The sequence below is a fragment of the Bos javanicus genome, chromosome 7 (genome assembly GCF_032452875.1).
Source record: "Bos javanicus breed banteng chromosome 7, ARS-OSU_banteng_1.0, whole genome shotgun sequence".
In the NCBI taxonomy this organism is placed as follows: Eukaryota; Metazoa; Chordata; class Mammalia; order Artiodactyla; family Bovidae; genus Bos; species Bos javanicus.
In genome coordinates, this window is record NC_083874.1 from 73,962,002 (window position 1) to 73,982,131 (window position 20,130).

Sequence of the window (20,130 nt, forward strand, 5' to 3'; positions counted from 1 at the left end):
CTGCTGCTTCACTGTTCCTGACTATCTCACAGGCAGAAGATGCTTGAAGATCAGAGGAAAGGCAAATGTTTTATAGACAAAGTAACTGCATCATTTTTGGCTAGGTACCTAATCTCTCTGGATAGTTTAATTCATACTGTCCAGATCTCTATGTATCAGAGTCAGTTCAGTCAGTCGTGTCTGACTCTGAGACCCCATGGACTGCAGCACCCCAGGCTTCTCTGTCCATCACCAGCTCCCGAAGATTACTCAAGCTCATGTCCATTGAGCCAGTGATGCCATCCAACCATCTCATCCTCTGTCATCCCCTTATCTTCCCAGCCTCAATCTTTCCCAGCATTACGGTCTTTCAAATGATTCAGTTCTTCATGCCTGGTGACCAAAGTACTGGAGTTTCAACTTCAGCATCAGTCCTTCCAACGAATATTCAGGACTGATTTACTTTAGAATGGACCAGTTGGATCTCCTTGCACAATCCAAGAAGCTCTCAAGAGTCTTCTCCAACACCACAGTTCAAAAGCATCAATTCTCAACGCTCAACTTTCTTTATAGTCTAACTTTCACATCCATACATGACTACTGAAAAAACCTATAGTTAGTTCCACTAGGGTATTGTTAGGGCTTCCATGATAGATCAGTTGGTAAAGAATCTGCTTGCAATGCAGGAGACCTCGGTTTGATTTCTGGGTCAGGAAGATCTGCTGGAGAAGGGATAGGCTATCCATTCCAGTATTCTTGGGCTTCCCTTGTGGCTCAGCTGGCAAAGAATTTGCCATAATGCAGGAGACCTGGGTTCGATCCCTGGGTTGGGAAGATCCCCTGGAGAAGGAACAGCTAACCAACTCCAGTATTGTAGCCTGGAGAATTCCATGGACTGTATAGTCCATTGGATCACAAAGAGTCGGACAGGACTGAGTGACTTTCACTTCTCAAGGGTATTGTTACCTTCCTGTGCTGTCCAATATGAAAGCTACTAGCCACATGTGGCTACCTAAATAAAAATTAATTTAAGATAAGTAAAACTTAAAACTGGACATGGAACAACATATTGGTTCCAAATAGGAAAAGGAGTATATTTTATACAGTCAAGGCTGTATATTGTCACTCTGCTTATTTAACATATGCAGAATACATCATGAGAAACGCTGGGCTGGAAGAAGCACAAGCTGGAATCAAGATTGCCAGGAGAAATATCAATAACCTCAGATATGCAGATGACACCACCCTTATGGCAGAAAGTGAAGAGGAACTAAAAAGCCTCTTGATGAAGGTGAAAGAGGAGAGTGAAAAAGTTGGCTTAAAGCTCAACATTCAAAAAACAAAGATCATGGCATTTGGTCCCATCACTTCATGGGAAATAGATGGGGAAACAGTGGAAACAGTGTCAGACTTTATTTTTGGGGGTGCCAAAATCACTGCAGATGGTGACTGCAGCCATGAAATTAAAAGACGCTTACTCCCTGGAAGAAAAGTTATGACCAACCTAGATAGCATATTAAAAAGCAGATACATTACTTTGCCAACAAAGGTCCATCTAGTCAAGGCTATGGTTTTTCCAGTGGTCATGTATGAATGTGAAAGTTGGACTGTGAAGAAAGCTGAGTGCCGAAGAATTGATGCTTTTGAACTGTGGTGTTGGAGAAGACTCTTGAGAGTCCCTTGGACTGCAAGGAGATCCAACCAGTCCATTCTAAAGGAGATCAGCCCTGGGATTTCTTTGGAAGGAATGATGCTAAAGCTGAAACTCCAATACTTTGGCCACCTTATGTAAAAGACTCTGATTCTGGGAGGGATTGGGGGCAGGAGGAGAAGGGGACAACAGAGGATGAGATGGCTGGATGGCATCACTGACTTGATGTACGTGAGTCTGAGTAAACTCTGGGAGTTGGTGATGGACAGGGAGGCCTGACGTGCTGCGATTCATGGGGTTGCAAAGAGTTGGACACGACTGAGCGACTGAACTGAACTGAAAACTTAAAATTCAGTCCCTCAGTCATACTAGTCACATTTCATTTGCTCAATAACCACATGTGTGTAGTAGTTGCCATTTTGGACAATACAGATTCAGAATATTTCCATCATCACTGAAACTTCTACTGGGTAGCACTGGTATAACCATGGATATCAATGAAAGTGTTAGTCACTCAGTCATGTCTGACTTTTTGCAGACCTCATGGACTGTAGCCTGCCAGGTTCTTCTAGAAGTCCATGGAATTCTCCAGGCAAGAACATTGGAGTGGGTTGCCATTCCCTTCTCCAGAGGATCTTCCCAAGCCAGGGATTGAACCCTGGTCTCCCACATTGCAAGCAGATTCTTTACTGTCAGAGCCATCAGGCAAGCCCCATTGGTCTCATTGCCTCATGATATCATTTCTGGGGAAAATTTAACATGTAATTGGGGTAAATATCATACTATAACTAACAGACTAGTAATTTAATTAATTATAAGAATTCATTTACCTATACTTTGAGTAATACCCATTTACAATCAATAATGTCATTTTGCTGATGAAAGAAATGTTTTATTTGTATTCCAGAAATAGAGAAATATTGTACCTAAGGTTATGGAAATAGCAAGATACAAACCAGCATATTAAGCATTATAAAACATTTATTTCTCTCCTCTATATACTCTTTGGGCACAGGGTATACTTTCTATATAATGCATTGTTATAAATTGACCAGAGTATTTGAGCCAAAAATAAAATTAAGCATAGTGTCTGCTATTGACAGAAATTGCACAACCCTTTATCCATCGCCCTTGGTGGTTGTTCATTTCTGGGAAAGTGAATTTGAGTACAAATGTCAAAAACATGCTAATCTCTACTGCAGGGAATTCATTTTCAAACACAAAGCTTTCTTGTTTGATTTTCATATTGAATCTGCGGGTTCAGAGAGATAGAACTACATAAGTATGACAGTCTATTGCCTTTTTCCATCCAATAACACACCCACAGGGCTTTGTGTCTCCCTCAGTTAACTGGTTTCCCACTTGTATCCAAAGCATAAAAGTAAATACACAAGGGCAGAGAAATGAATACTAGTAAAAGGACTTAAGTCAACTTTTCATGCTGGGTTCATTATTTTTTTTGCAACTCTAGTTCATTCATTTAACTATTATTACTGGGCACGTACTGCATGCCAGACACCGTTGTATGCATGAGAGAGAAACAGCTCCTGTCCCTCATGGGCCTTTAAGTTTATGGAGCTTGAGTAAGTGGAAGGTAAGAAAAACAAGATAAAAATGTAAATAAATGCATAAATAAGATAATTTCAGTTAATGAGACAAATTCTGTGAGAAATTAAAACAGGCTAACGCGGAAAACGGCTTCCCTCCTGGCTCAGATGGTAAAGATTCTACCTTCAATGCAGAAGACCTGGGTTCAATTCCTGGGTTGGGAAGATGCCCTGAAGGGGAAAATGGCAACCCACTCCAGTATTCTTGCCTGAATCCCATGGACAGAGGAGCCAGGCAGGCCCCAGTCCTCAGGACTGGAAAGAGTCAGATACAACTTAAGAGCTAAACAACAACAATGGGAAAAAAGTAACTAACGCAAGGGACATTAGGTAGGGTGCTCCAAAGGTCCCCCATAGTGGGTGATGGCAGATGACAACTGAGTTGATATCAGCTGTGCAAAGACACAGAGGTAGAGGACTTCAAGAAGACAAAACAGTATGTAAAATCCCTGAAGCACAAACAGTCTCAGGGTGCTTAAGAAAAAATATATTTTTATAAAGGCTAGGATTGCTAAAGTGCAGGAGAAAAGACAATAGTAGGGAATGAGTTTAGGCGTAGGTAGAAGGAAGATATTAAACTCTTACTGGCTTGGTAATAAGCTAGGAATTTATTCTAATTGCAATAGAGAGCCATTAGAAACATTTTAAACATGGAAGTGATACTTTTTGTTTTCTATTTTTAAAAGATCATGATGACATCTTTGTGCAACTGACAGAAAATGGTGACATGACTGGAATGGTAACAGAGGAGATGGGAAAATATAGAACCAGGATGTATTTTGGATGTAAAGTAAACATAACTTTTTTAATAGTGATGGGCAATGAGGAAAAAAGCGTGGTTAAGATGAATCCCAGTTCCTGTCCTGAGTAAATGTATGGATGGTGGTTCCACTGAAAACAAATGCAGTTGTAATAAACTACACTACACAATCTTACGAATCTCTGTCCACAGTTCTACATGCACACTATCAGATCTAATCTTTCAAATCTATTTGTCACTTCCACTGTATAATTGTAAAGGATTTGATTTAGGTCATACCTGAATAGTCTAGTGGTTTTCCCTACTTTCTTCAATTTAAGTCTGAATTTGGCAATAAGGAGTTCATGATCTGAGCCACAGTCAACTCCAGGTCTTTTTTTTTTTTTTTTTTTTGCTAACTGTATAGAGCTTCTCCATCTTCAGCTGCGAAGACTATAATCAATCTGACTTCAGCATTGACCATCTGGTGATGTCCATGTGTAGAGTCTTCTCTTGTGTCATTGCGAGAGGGTATTTGCTATGAACAGTGTGTTCTCTTGGCAAAATTCTATAAGCCTTTGCCCTGCTCCATTTTGGATTCCAAGGCCAAGCTTCCTTGTTACTCCGGGTATCTCTTGACTTCCTACTTTTGCATTCCAGTCCCCTATGATGAAAAGGACATCTTTTTTTTGTGGTGTTAGTTCTAGAAGGTCTTGTAGGTCTTCAAAAAACCGTTCAATTTCAGCTTCTTCAGCATTAGTGGTTGGGGCATAGACTTGGATTACTGTGATATGAATGATTTGCTTTGGAATGAACAGAGATCATTGTTATGTTTGAGACTGTACCCAAGAACTGCATTTCAGGCCCTTTTGTTGACTATAAGGGCTACTCCATTTCTTTTAAGGGATTCTTGCCCACAACAGTAGATATAATGGTCATTTGAATTAAATTTGTCCATTCCGGTCCATTTTAGTTCACTGATTTCTAAAATGTCAGTGTTCACTCTTACCATTTCCTGTTGGACCACTTCCAATTTACCTTGATTCATGGACCCATATTGCAGGTTCCTATGCAATGTTGTCCTTTACAGCATCAGACTTTACTTCCATCACCAGCCACATCCACAATAGGGCATTGTTTTCACTTTGGCTCAGCCTATTCATTCTTTCTGAAAGCTATTTCTCCACTCTTCTCCAGTAGCATATTGGGCACCTACCGACCAGGGGAGTTCATCTTTCAGTGTCATATATTTTTGTCTTTTCATACTGTTCATGGGGTTCTCAAAACTACCACATAATTGCACTCATCTCACACACTTGCAAAATAATGCTCAAAATTGTCCAAGCTAGGATTCAACAGTACATGAATTGAGAACTTCCAGATGCTCAAGCTGGATTTAGAAAAGGCAGAGGAACAAGATATCAAATTGTCAACATCCACTGGATCATCAAGAAAGCAAGGGAATTCCACAAAAATATTTACTTCGGCTTCACTGACTATACTAAAGCCTTTGACTGTGTTCAGTTTTTTAGTTCAGTCACTCAGTCATGTCCAACTCCTTGTGACCCCATGGACTGCAGCATGCCAGGCTTCCCTGTCCATCACCAACTCTTGGAGCTTGCTCAAACTCATGTCCCATCAAATCGGTGATGCCATCCAACCATCTCGTTATCTGCCATCCCCTTCTCCTCCCGCCTTCTATCTTTCCCAGCATCAGGGTCTTTTCCAATGAGTCAGGTCTTCGCATGAAGTGGCCAAAGTATTGGAGTTTTAGCTTCAACACACGTCCTTCCAATGAATATTCAGGACTGATTTCCTTTAGGGTTGACTGTTTGGATCTCCTTGCAGTCCAAGGGACTCGCAGGAGTCTTCTCCAACACCAGAGTTCAAAAGCATCAATTCTTCATCGCTCAGCTTTCTTTATGGTCCAACTCTCACATCCATATATGACTACTGGAAAAACCATAGCTTTGACCAGATGGACCTTTGTTGGCAAAGTAATGTCTCTGCATTTTAATACGTTGTCTAGGTTAGTCATAGCTTTTCTTCCAAGGAGTAAGCATCTTTTAATTTCATGGCTGCTTCACCATCTGCAGTGATTTTGGAGCCCAGGAAAAAGAAGTCCGTCACTGTTTCCCTTGTTTCCCCATCTATTTGCCATGAAGTGATGAGACCGGATGCCATGATCTTAGTTTTCTGAATGTTGAGTTTTAAGCCAACTTTTTCACTCTCCTCTTTCACATTCATTAAGAGGATCTTTAGTTCTTATTCCCTTTCTGCCTTAAGGGTGGTGTCATCTGCATGTCTGAGGTTACTGATAGTTCTCCCAGCAATCTGGATTCCAGCTTGTGCTTCATCCAGCCTGGCATTTCACATGATATTCTCTGCATATAAGTTAAATAAACAGGGTGACAATATACAGCCTTGATGTACTCCTTTACTAATTTGGAACCAGTTCATTTTTCCATGTCTGATTCTAACTAGTGCTTCTTGACCTGCATACAGATTTCTCAGGAGGCAGGTCAGGTAGTCTGGTATTCCCATCTCTTGAAGAATTTTCCACAGTTTGTTGTGATCCACACAAAGGCTTTGGCTTAGTCAAGAAAGCAAAAGTAGATCATTTTTCTAGAACTCTCTTGCTTTTTCAATGATTCACCAGTGGTTGGCAATTTGATCTCTGGTTCCTCTGCTTTTTCTAAATCCAGATTGAACATCTGAAAGTTCATGGTTCACATACTATTGAAGCCTGTTTTGGAGAATTTTGAGCATTACATTGCTAACATGTGAGATAAGCACAATTGTGCGGTAGTTTGAGCATTCTTTGGCATTGTTTTTCTTTGGGATTGGAATGAAAACTGACCTTTTCCAGTCCTGTGGCCACTGCTGAGTTTTCCAAATTTGCTGGCATATTGAGTGCAGCACTTTCACAGCATCATCTTTCAGGATTTGAAATAGATCAACTGGAATTCCATCACCTCCACTAGCTTTGTTCATAGTGATGCTTCCTAAGGCCCACCTGACTTTGCATTCCAGGATGTCTGGCTCTAGGTAAGTGATCACTCCATCATGGTTATCTGGGTCACAACAACCTGGAAAATTCTCAGAAGACGGGAATACCAGGCCAGCTTACCTGTCTCCTGAGAAATCTGTATGCAGCTCAAGAAACAACAGTTAGAATCGGACATGGAACAATGGACAGGTTCCAAACTGGGAAAAAAGTATGTCAAGGCTGTATATTGTCACCCTGCTTATTTAATTTATATGCAGGGTACATCATGTGAAATCATGGGCTGGATGAAGCACAAGCTGGAATCAAGATAAGGTGGAGAACTATCAATAACCTCAGATATATGGATGACACCACCTTTATGGCAGAAAGTGAAGAGGAACTAAAGAGCCTCTTGATGAAGGTAAAAGAGGAGCATGAAAAATCTGGCTTAAAACTCAGCATTCAAGAAACAAAGATCATGGCATCCAGTCCCATCACTTAATGGCAAATAGATGTGGGAACAAAGGAAACAATAAGATACTTTATTTTGAGGGGCTCCAAAATCATAGCAGATGGTGACTGCAACAGTCAAATTAAGACATTTGCTTCTTGGAAGGAAAGCTAAGACCAAACTAGACAGCATATTAAACAGCAGAGACGTTACTTTACTGAAAAGGTCATATAGTCAAATCTGTGGTTTCTTCATTAGTCATGTATGGATATGAGTGTTGGATCATTAAGAAAGCTGAGTGCTGAAAATTTGTTGCTTTTGAACTGTGGTGTTGGAGAAGACTCTTGAGAGTCCCTTGGGGTGCGAGGATATCAAACCAGTCAATCTTAAAGGAAATCAACCCTGAATATTCACTGAAAGGACTGATGTTGAAGCTGAAGCTCCAATACTCTATCCACTTGATGCAAAGAAATGACTTGTTGGAAAAGTCCCTGATGCTGGGAAAGATTGAAGGTAGGAGGAGAAGGGGATGACAGAGGATGAGATGGTTGGATGGCATCACCGACCCCCGATGAACATGAGTTTGAGCAAGCTCCAGGAGTTGGTGATGGCCATGGAAGCATGGTGTGCTGCAGTCCATGGGGTCACAAAGAATCAGACACAACTAAGCAACTGAACTGAACTTGTGTAGTGTTCCTAGTCACTAAGTTGTGTCCGACCCTTGCAATTTCTTAGACCGTAGCCCTCCAGGCTCCTCTGTTGTGAAATTTCCCAGTCAAGAGTACTGTAGTGGGTTGCCATTTTGTTCTCCAGTTGATCTTCCCTACCCAGGGATTGAACTCTCTTCTCCTGCATTGTACGCAGATTCTTTAACAATTGAGCTACTGGGGAAGCTCAAACTGAACTGAACTGAGCGCAATCTCTCATGGAAAAAGACTAGCGATGTCTATTTGGCTCAGCATACCACAGAAAGAGATGTTTCTTGGTCACCAATTTGGCTTCGGCCAAAAACATCTTCTGACCAGAGATTTGATTTCCTATCAGGATTGATGCAGTTGCTTTTTAGCAAAAAACCAGTGCATAATATATAATTTTATCTCAGCACATCATAATAACTTTAACATATGCATAAATGTATGAAAGTATTAGTCATTCAGTCATGCCCAATTCTTTGCAACCTATGGACTGTAGCCCATCAGTCTCCTCTGTCCATGGAATTCTCTGAGCAAGAATAATGGTGTGGGTTGCCATTTCCTATTTGAGGGGATCTTCCTGTCCCAGGGATCAAACCCAGGTCTCCTGCATTGCAGGAGATTCTTTACCATCTGAGCCTCCATAAACTTATATGTATTCTCTTAGGCTATAAGAACACTCAGATTGGAAAGAAATTGTAAATATAACCCATTTCAACATCTCACATACCTGAGTTCAAATTCTTGCTTTGACACTGTGTAATCTTAGACAAGTTACTTAACCTCTTTAAGTCTCATCTGAAAATGAGGGAACTAACATTGGCTTTACAGGATTTTTGTGAGATTACATGATACACTCTATGTAAATCACCTCAAATATTGCCTGTGATATGAGAGATGTTTGATAAAGAAGAGAGCCCCCTTTGCATTTCTTCTTACTCTTCCACTTCTAGGAATTTCCAGGGTGTCCCTTACCTCATCTGTCCCATCAACTTAGCAAGCTTAGCATAAAATAGTGTCTCTTTCCTGGTCATTTCAGCAAAAGTTCTAGATTTGTCTTATTTTCATGTGTACATCCCAGAACTAAATACTGATAGTTGAGATATAGAATATAGAATCTGGCTCACTTGACCACTCCTGGAATAAGAGAATGGGCTGAGAATTCCCCAAACCATGTTTAATGAACATGAGAGAAGGGTGGTTCCACAAAAGGAAAGAAAATTGAGGTTACAAAAATGAGTAATGAATGCTGAGCAGAAGAAAAACACATCCACTATCATGTATATACATTCATTTCTTGAAAATATTTAGAAATATTAATAATTTTTGCCCCAATTCTATTTTAAAAATGCAAATCTTTCAAGCCTTCTGTCACCACTGCACTCTCAGAGGAGTCAGTATCATACTGTAGGATTGGTTCTAGAGGACAGGTTTGTTGTTCAGTTGCTAAGTTGTGTCCGACTCTTTGCAACCCCATGGATTGCAGCACATCAGGCTTCCCTGTCGTTCACTATCTTCTGGAGTTTGCTCAAACTCATGTCCATTGAGTCAGTGATGCTCTCTAACCATCTCATCCTCTATTGTCCTCTTCTCCTTTTGCCTTCAATCTTTCCCAACATCAGGGTCTTTCCCAGTGAGTTGGCTCTTCCAATCAGATGGCCAAAGTACTGGCACTTCAAGTTCAGTATCAGTCCTTCCAAAAACCATTCAGGGTTGATTTCTTTAGGATTGACTGATTTGATCTTCTCGCAATTCAAGGTATGCTCAAAAGTCTTGTCCAGCACCGCAATTCAAACAGGTTAATAATGCATTTCTACTACAATCATTGTTCCTATCAGCTCATAAAGTGGAGGCAATAGATGATTTTGTTTGCTACACTCTCAGGATGAGAGAATAGCAAACTCAGTTTAAAGACAGACTTTTCCCAGACATCTTTCCTTTCAAATGGAACAAGGTATGAGATTCTCATGCTTTATTCTACCTAGTACTAAGCTCACTTAGTATATCTTTAATTTGACCTCTCTCTTTTTTATTACTATTATTATTATATTGAGGGAATCAACTTTTTACAGGCAATGTGAACTGGAAATTCAAACCAAATCAGTTGAATTCATCCTTAAGCCTTCTCTTACACTGTTCTTTTAAAAGGATAGTTACTTCTTTTGAATGCTCAATGACATTTGAAAGAACATCCTTTAAAAATGGGCCCAGATTCAGTAGTTTGGAATATTAGATTACATTTCTGTTCAGCTACTTACTGGTGCAACTTTATGCAAGTCAGTTTACTCTTCTCTGCCTTGGTTTCATCAGCAGCAGATGGGAAATGATTCTTGAGCCTCAAATATGATAGTCAGATGAGACTATATTTTGGAAAGTAATTTCTAGGCTTTAAAGATGTACACATGTGTGACAGATACTCTTATTCATCTACTCAACAGACATCCCACCTGTCTTCTTTGCTAAAAGAATTTTAATTATGTTCTGCAAGGCAATGTACCCAGCTCCTGAAAATAACTTCTTATTGATCTAATCTAGTCATGGATAAGTACTAATTCCCAGCATTGCTTGCATTCAAGGGTTTCCATGTTACTTTCTTTTGGCTGAATGAACAGAACAGGAAGTCTGCTAGGATGTTAATAGGAAAAAGTCTCTGCTCTCTAATGTGAGGTGAGAGACGTAAGGTCCTTACTTTCCTAGTCAATCACTGTTTCCCTTCTTTGAACGAAGTCCTACAGTCTGAAGTCAATACCCTTCTAACAAAAGGAGAGAATTTTGGTTGAAAGGGGTTGGGTCTTAGAATAAATCACTGAAGAACTGAAGAAATCCCAGCAACTTCCAAAATCTACAATTAGTTTTAAGTGAGAAAGACAAAACTATATTGGTTTAATATAGTATTACTCAAGATTTCTATTCAATCAGTTCAGTTCAGTCACTCAGTCGTGTCCGACTCTTTGTGACCCCATGAATCGCAGCACACCAGGCCTCCCTGTCCATCACCAACTCCCGGAGTTCACTCAAACTTACGTCCATCGAGTCCGTGATGCCATCCAGGTATCTCATCCTCTGTCATCCCCTTTTCCTCCTGCCCCCAATCCCTCCCAGCATCAGAGTCTTTTCCAATGAGTCAACTCTTCACATGAGGTGGCTAACGTATTGGAGTTTCAGCTTCAGCATAAGTCCTTCCAATGAATGTTCAGGACTGATCTCCTTCAGAATGGACTGGTTGGATCTCCTTGCAGTCCAAGGGACTCTCAAGAGTCTTCTCCAACACCACAGTTCAAAAGCATCAATTCTTCAGAGCTTTCTTCAGAGTCCAACTCTCACATCCATACATGACCACAGGAAAAACCATAGCCTTGACTAGACGGATTTTTGCCAAATGCATAAGACAGGTATTATAAGTAAACTTATTACTCATAATAATGAGAAAACGGAAGCAAGGTAACTGCTAAATTTAAAACAGATTACCAACAAAGGTCTGTTGTATAGAACAGGGAACTCTGCTCAATATCATGTGGCAGCCTGGATGGGAGGGGAGTTTGGGGGAGAATGGATATATGTGTATGTATGGCTGAGTTGCTTTGCTGACCACTTGAAACTACCACAACATTGTTAATCGGTTATACTCCAATACAAAATAAAAAATTTTTTTTCTTTGTTTAAAGATAAGTAGTTAGGGAATTTTAACCAAGAGTACATGAGTCTCTGGGTTCTATGAACTCTGTGGAATTGTGTACTAACCTGTGTGTGCAAATGTATCATTTTAGAAAATTTCTGAATTAATATTCAAAAAGGTATGTGATCCAATATATCTTCTCCCATCTGCTATATTGGTTGTGTTTGTACAAAGAAGGCTCTCAGTAAGTATTTGATGACTAAATGAATGAATAAATGAATAAAGTCAACACATTGCCTTTTATATGCTGGACAGTGTGCCTTTTATGTGCTTGCCTAAGGTTTCAAAAGTGCCAGCTCATGCTCTCTCTCCTGAAAAAGCTTATATTCTCAAAGAGAAATGGAATAGAAATGACTTTTTCTTGATATTAGTGGCTGAGAAGGTAGATTTGTATAAAGATGATGTCCAGGCAGAATCTGCGTACCGGCAAAAAAAGGACCCTATACTTCATACACTCCAGAGTATTTCAGTGGTAAGAGGTAATCCACTCCAGAGAAAAGACAAGAGTATGAGTTTTGTTGAACTATGGAGAAGAATCCAATACATTGTGTAACAGGTTGCATAATGCCCCCCCCTCAAATTCATGAACACCAGGAATCTCATAATGTGGAGAGTTTTGTTGAACTATGAGAAGAATCCAATACATCATGTAACAGGTTGCATAATGCCCTCCCCCTCCAAATTTATGAACACCAGGAATCTCATAATGTGGCCTTGTGTAATAGTTAAGATGAGATCATATTGGGTTAGACATACTCATTCAATGACCCATATACTTACAAAGAGAATAGAGAACACTCAGAGAAATGCACGGGGAAGAAGGGCATTGGAGTGGCAGGGATCAAAGTAATGCAGTTTCAAGCCAAGCAATGCTAAGGATTACTGGCAACCACCAGAAGCTAGTTTCTCTGGTAGCTTATATGGTAAAGAGTCTGCCTGCAAAGCAAGAGGGCCAGATTTGATCCCTGAGTCAGGAAGATACCTGGAGAAGAGAATGACAACCCACTCCAGTATCCTTTCTTGTAGAATTCCATGAGCAGAGAACCTGGTGGGCTACAGTCCATAGGGTCAAAAAAGTTGGACACAACTGAGTGGCTAACACTTCCACCTTTTTTTTTTTTTTCTGCCAGAAGCTAGGCAAGTGGAAGGTAACAGATTTTCAAAGGCTTCAGAAGGAACGAATCCTGCTGGCATCTTGATTTCAGACTTCTATACTCCTGAACTGTGAGAGAATAAATTTCTGTTGTTTGGGGCCATTCAGTTTGTGTAATTTGCTACGGCAGCCCTAGGAAGTCAATACAGATGTAGGGCCAACAGGAAGGCTCAGCAGAGTCCTCATAAAGAAAAAAAAAAAAAATGAGTTCAATTTAGAAAGTATTTCAAGATTTTTGTATAGGTTCATTCAAATTTAAAACAAAAAAGAAATCCACAATACAATCTCTCAAACCACTTCATATACTGTAGACTTTTTAATGGTCATAAGAAACCCACACTAGAATCAAAAAACAAATACTGCCAGAGTCTGAGCTTTGTTAAACTATAAGGGAGAGCTGAATACCAAGTGTTTCCATTTTCTGTTGAAGTATGAATTCAATAGTCAAAGTGATAAAATTTATTAAAAAGCAAATTCTGTGCCTACTATTGTTCTCAACTTACTAAACCTCAAAACAAACGAATGAGGTAAAATAGCTAACATACTTGGAAACTCATGGAAGAAAAATACATATCCTGTAAGGGAAGAAAAATACATATATGTTATATATTTCTAAGTGAAAAAAAAAATTGTTTTCCATGTGGTTTTACTTTCTGTTAACAGCTAAGAACATCTCATTCTTGGTGACATGCACATTACTTTTTACATTAATTTTATTTTTAAATTGCATACAAATAACTTCATTCGTACACAAAAATTTTCTATAAAAATGGTTATAGAGTAAACATCAGATCAGATCAGTCGCTCAGTCATGTCCGACTCTTTGCGACCCCATGCCTCACTGTCCATCACCAACTCCTGGAGTTCACTGAGACTCACGTCCATCCAGTCAGTGATGCCATCCAGCCATGTTATCCTCTGTCGTCCCCTTCTCCTCCTGCCCCCAATCCCTCCCAGAATCAGAGTCTTTTCCAATGAGTCAACTCTTCGCATGAGGTGGCCAAAGTACTGGAGTTTCAGCTTTAGCATCATTCCTTCCAAAGAAATCCCAGGGCTGATCTCCTTCAGAATGGACTGGTTGGATCTCCTTGCAGTCCAAGGGACTCTCAAGAGTCTTCTCCAACACCACAGTTCAAAAGCATCAATTCTTCGGCACTCAGCCTTCTTCACAGTCCAAGTCTCACATCCATACATGACCACAGGAAAAACCATAGCCTTGACTAGATGAACCTTTGTTGGCAAAGTAATGTCTCTGCTTTTGAATATGCTATCTAGGTTGGTCGTAACTTTCCTTCCAAGGAGTAAGCGTCTTTTAATTTCATGGCTGCAGTCACCATCTGCAGTGATTTTGGAGCCCAGAAAAATAAAGTCTGACACTGTGCGCATTACACATTATAAAGCGTAGTTTCAATAATAAGCATCTGAATTACACATACTGAGAAATAGTTACATTCTGGTATTTAAATTTAATAAGTACTTTAAAACAGTCACTAAAAAGTAATTAAAAGCAGTTGTGCAATTCAGTTCAGTTCAGTTGCTCTGCTGCTGCTGCTGCTGCTGCTATGTCGCTTCAGTCGTGTCCGACTCTGTGCAACCCCATAGACGGCAGCCCACCAGGCTCCCCTGTCCCTGCAATTCTCCAGGCAAGAACACTGGAGTGGGTTGCCATTTCCTTCTCCAATGCATGAAGATGAAAAGTGAAAGTGAAGTCGCTCAGTCGTGTCCAACTCTGAGCGACCCCATGGACTGCAGCCCACCAGGCTCCTCCGTCCATGGGATTTTTCCAGGCAAGAGTACTGGAGTAGGGTGCCATTGCCTTCTCCTCAGTTGCTCAGTTGAGTCCTACTCTTTGTGGCCCCATGGACTACAGTATGCCAGGCTTCCCTGTCCATCACCAACCCCCGGAGCTTACTTAAACTCATGTCCATGGAGTTGGTGTTGCCATCCAATCACCTCATCCTCTGTCGTCCCCTTCTCCTCCCGCCTAAAAGCAACTGAGAAGCTTGCAAAATAGTAACTCCAGAAGTTCAGTAAGTTTGGTAAGATTTTCAAAATGTTATTCATATCTGCCCTAAGTACTCTTCCCCAGGAGTTGTAGTAAGAAGCAAAGCCTAAAAAGCTATTCAAATACAGAAAGATGTTTGTATGTCGTATCACCTGACTTAGGAACTCATTCTACACACTGCATTAGTATCATTCTTATAATAATCATGGCTCTTTTTCTTTTCAATGCGGAATTTAAGGTTATTCAGGGCTGTTTCTCAATTGAAGGGAAGAAGACAACAGAAGCCCAGGCTTTTGGACAAAGAATTTCACTTGGTAATTGAAGGCCTTTTAACTATTCCCTCCTTCAGTTTATCTAGATCCAGACTCCAGATCCAGCCTTTTCCTTTTATACCTTGTAAACCACTGTGTTACTGGCAAATAATCACTGGTACAATGTGGAACATGACTGAAATACCATGGAGCAGAATGCATGAGATCATTAGCCCTGATCGCATTTTACTATGGCAGGTTAGTAGTGTCAAACGCCAAACATTTTTTGAGTGCTTACTCTGTGCCAGTCAGCATGATAAACTGGATTTTCAGTGCTTAAAACAGACATAATTCCCTATGGAAGACAGCGCTACTTCTCTTAACACTGGGATGTTTCTATCACTGGTCCAACTTTTCCAGAGAGATTTCTTACTTCAATGCTCACCATATTGGAACTTTTAATTTTGGAATGCTGTGTAATTATTAGTACTGTAACTTCTCTTTTAATCTACATAGTTAAGGAAATATTTTAATATTACTAGTATGCTTCCAAATTTAATATTTTCCATACCTTGGGGTGTTTTGAATGTGTACTGTGGAAGGGTGTCTGGAATTCTCCCATGACCTCTTGAGCTTCAGATGATGACTCATCTCTCCTATTTGTAGTTGGTCCAAAATCACTATGAAAAGAGCAGTTTTAAGACACTTAACAGGCTACTTTTCCTCTAAGATTTTTTTCATTCTGTCCTGAAAAGTGCAATTTAGTTCACTTCTGTAATAGTTACAACCAAATGGCCAAATTGCCTACCTTTCTGTATTCTGATATGTAATTATCTATATAAAACTAAAATAAACAAACAAAAGTCTATGCAATAGCAAGAGCACTGAAATGCTCAAAACAAGAAGTGATCTTATACATGTTTTGGGATTTTTTTTTCCAGAAATGCTTATGAAATAAAAGGACTATGGCATATAAAATAGCCTTCAACAGGTTAAATCCTATAATCAAGATAAAGAAATCTAAATCTGTCAACATTAGAAGCTTTTATTATACTACTTTTCTCTTAAATTCTTGCTATATTCGTTTGCTGATGTAATGTGGCAGCTATGTCAAATTGCTGTAGTATTACCCTTAGGGACCGTAAATGAGCTGAGTTGTTAAATATATGTGTTTCATACCCAATGATTATACCCACACACACTTTCTATGCTAACGACACTTATTTTATTTTCCATTGTTAGAAAGTTTAAAAAGTTTTCTGCCTTTTTCTAATTTAAGAAATTTAATTGAAATCTTCCAAAGATTTTTGGTATATTTTTATTCATTTCTTAGGTAGATTTATTTAATTAAAGTATCTTTTATATATAAGGCCAAGAAGTTCAGCCTTTAAATAAATATTTTTAAAGAAATACAACTCTTATCCTGAACATAAAGAAACATTAAAAGTTCATGAGGAAATATTTTACACCAGAATTTATAGGCAATTATCTTCCAGAAGATATCGATGAAAGTCTTTTAGTGATGTAAAATAATAGTAACAGGTAACTGTATTTATTAAAGCCATTTGTTTTGTTTATTGTCTGAAGTTAATTTTGTTCTGTCTAAAGCTATTTTAATTAAATTTACACTGCAAGGAGGTCAATGTTGTTAGATATTGGGTCAATATAGTTATGAGTCAGTTTATAATGACTCTCTTGCTCCTTTCTAGCAAAATTTAATGAACTATAAATTAAACCAGCTGAATTGCCACTTGAAAATAGGACTAAGAATTATTTTCAAAAAATGAATATTCAAAGCAGGTTAACATTCCATGAGTGGAGTTCGGAACTGGTTTACTTCACACATATATAGTATCTGTGTGGGTCTGTAAGTACATATGTCTTCATGTGTATATATGTGTTCAGTCACGCACTCATGTCTCTTTGTGACCCCATGAACTGTAGCCCACCAGGCTCCTCTGTCCATGGGATTTCCAAGGCAAAAATACTGCAGTGGGTTGACATTTCCTCCTCCAGGGGATCTTCCTGACTGAGGGATTGAACCCGTCTCCTGCATTGGCAGGCGGATTCTTTACCACTGAGCCACCTGGCAGGCCCATGTATTCATACAACCAAGCTAACTTGAGTAAGAAAGGTCACTTATCAGAAAAAAAGTTATACAAAAGGCTTATGCTTTCTCACATCAAGAGAAAATATCATCAAAGGTGATAGACACTTGGTGCTAATAATGAGTTTAAGAAGGAAAACCTCAATAGCTTCCAAAATTGTAGATACAGAGTCTCAAAATCATTATGTCACTTCATTGGCAAGAATCTTTTTTGATTCCTCTCATAGGTCCAATTATGGTATCCACAGCTAAAACTTCCAAGACCCACCAACTGGAAGGTCCCGTTGACTCAACTATCATATTTTAACCATACAAACTGAATGTTTGACAAGCATATTGAAATATTCAACCACCTTATGACTTCATATTCCTTGATCATTCCGAAAAATAAATTGTCCCTGAGGCGTGTAAAAGGATGGTTCTCCTCTTTGGGACATAGCCTGACTATCTCTTTCTTGGTCCCTTGTAATATGGGATTCTCAAATGACCAAAAAAAAAAAAAAAAAACTTTAGGTTTTAACACCAGTCTCTTCCTGAGGTATGGGAAACAATAAAGGATAGACTCTTCTTGCACAAATCTTGTTTAATAAATGTAAAATTAACTTTTAGATCTACTGAATCATCTTTTTGCATTGTGGGCTTTTCTATTTGAATAAATGCAACTAGTAAATCTAATGAATAAGCAAACCATCATCTAAAAGACGTCATGTTTAAAATTTTAGGAAACAGGGTTCCATAAATTTGCTTAATTAATAAGTACTTTCTGCAGGCCTACATTGTATCAGGTATTAAGAAGAACTGCAGGGTAATATAGTAGTAATATTGGATCAGTGCATTTGTAACAGAAATATCTTGCTTTCATGGAACTATCGATCTAGTAGATAAGATAAGGAATGCATAACAACAAATATGATACAAAGATATAAATTTTCAGAACTGAGGGGAAAGTGGTCCACTAAAATATAAATTTAGGTCATAAGGAAGGCATTTCTATTAGTTTTAAAATGCCCACATGGGCAAGCATCCATCACAAAATGTAAGATTTTGCACATTTGTATTTTAGTATATAAGTCATATAGTTTTTAATTTCTTTTTTTTATTTATTTATTTTAATTAGAGGCTAATTATAATATTGTATTGGTTTTACCATACATCAACATGAATCTGACACAGGTGATGTGCAAATTTTTAAACTGTCAATATTTTTACAAAGGAAGAGAATAATATGACAGGAAAGAAGAGTAAACCAGTTGTCTGTTCTTTATAGGCAGTGACCCAGGGAAAAAAACTGACATTCTACAAATGTTAGTTACTGCTTTTATTAGCAATTATTACTATTTCTTAACCTGTGCCAAAGTATATTGAGATCTCTATATTCTGAATATAGGTCAACAATCCCCAAATTGAATTTCTCAGAATACTAACTGTGAAACATGTGTATCAGTGTTATATTTTTAAAAAGAAGCTTCTTTCAGTGTCAAATACATTTGGAAAATCCTTGGTTAGTCCTTCAGGGAGAATCTGCAGGACTTTTCTGAGCCTTTAACATGCTTCTCCAAGAGGACACAGCAGTTTCACAAATTATTTGAACAGAGAAAATTCTTTTGTCTCAGTTCACTGAAAAATAATCTTTATAAAGTGTGCAATCTGAACCAAGGTTGTTGTTTTTCAGTCACTCAGTCATGGCTTCCCTGTCCATCACCATCTCCCAGAGCTTGCTCAAACTCATGTCCACTGAGTCAGTGATGCCACCTACCATCTCATCCTCTATCGTCCCCTTCTCCTCCCGCCTTCAATCTTTCCCAGCATCAGTGTCTTTTCTAATGAGTCACCTCTTTGCATCAGGTGGCCAAAGTATTGGAGTTTCAGATTCAGCATCAGTCCTTCCAATGAACACCCAGGACTGATCTCCTTTAGGATGGACTGGTTTGATCTCCTTGCAGTCCAAGGGACTCTCAAGAGTCTTCTCCAACACCACAGTTCAAAAGCACTGGACTTCTGTTAAGTCCAAGGCTGGCTAGAATTCACTCTTTTGCCATTCCTGGCCAAGTCTATTTTAAATTGATAACTAATTCCTCACTTTTTGCTTCTCTCCCCCTTACCTTCTTCCATTTCTTATGTTGATTTGTTTAAAAGGCATATGGAAAAAGTACCAAGCTGTACTTGGTAAAGTACCAAGTTGTCTGATGTTAGGGCAGTTGAGTTTCTCCAGAAGATCTAGTATTTTGAGAACTAATGTCAGTTTTCTTAGGATAAACACATTCTGAGATGGTGAATCATGTTCTGAAAAGGAGAGAAGAGGACTAAAGGAAGATATAAATTGTGGATTGTTTTGGGGTTTCCTAGGTGGCACAGTGGTAAAAGAATCCACCTTTAGAGATGTGGGTTCAATCCCTGGGTTGGGAAGATCCCCTGGAAAAGAAAATGGCAACCTATTATACTATTCTTACTTGAAAAATTCCATGCACAGAGGAGCCTGGCAGGCTACAGTCCATGGGATCGCAAAGAGTCAGACAAAACTGAGCATGAGCACTTTAGATATGTTACCGTTTAGTTTGTTTTTCTCTCTGAAATAAGCAATTAAACCAACAGTTACAAGTGCACTCTATAACATAGATATAGAGAAATACACAGTCAAGGTAGTAGTGCCTACTTGTTCTTGAAGGAGAGAGTGGCATTTCAAATATGCTGAAAACATAATTTATCGATATAAATTTCATTGTGTATCAAATTAAGAATTCTCCACAGCAGGACACTTCACTTATGATAGTTTTTCTGAGATTTCCATTTCTCTTTCTATCATCCCATCTCATTCCAGTTTTTCTTGCTG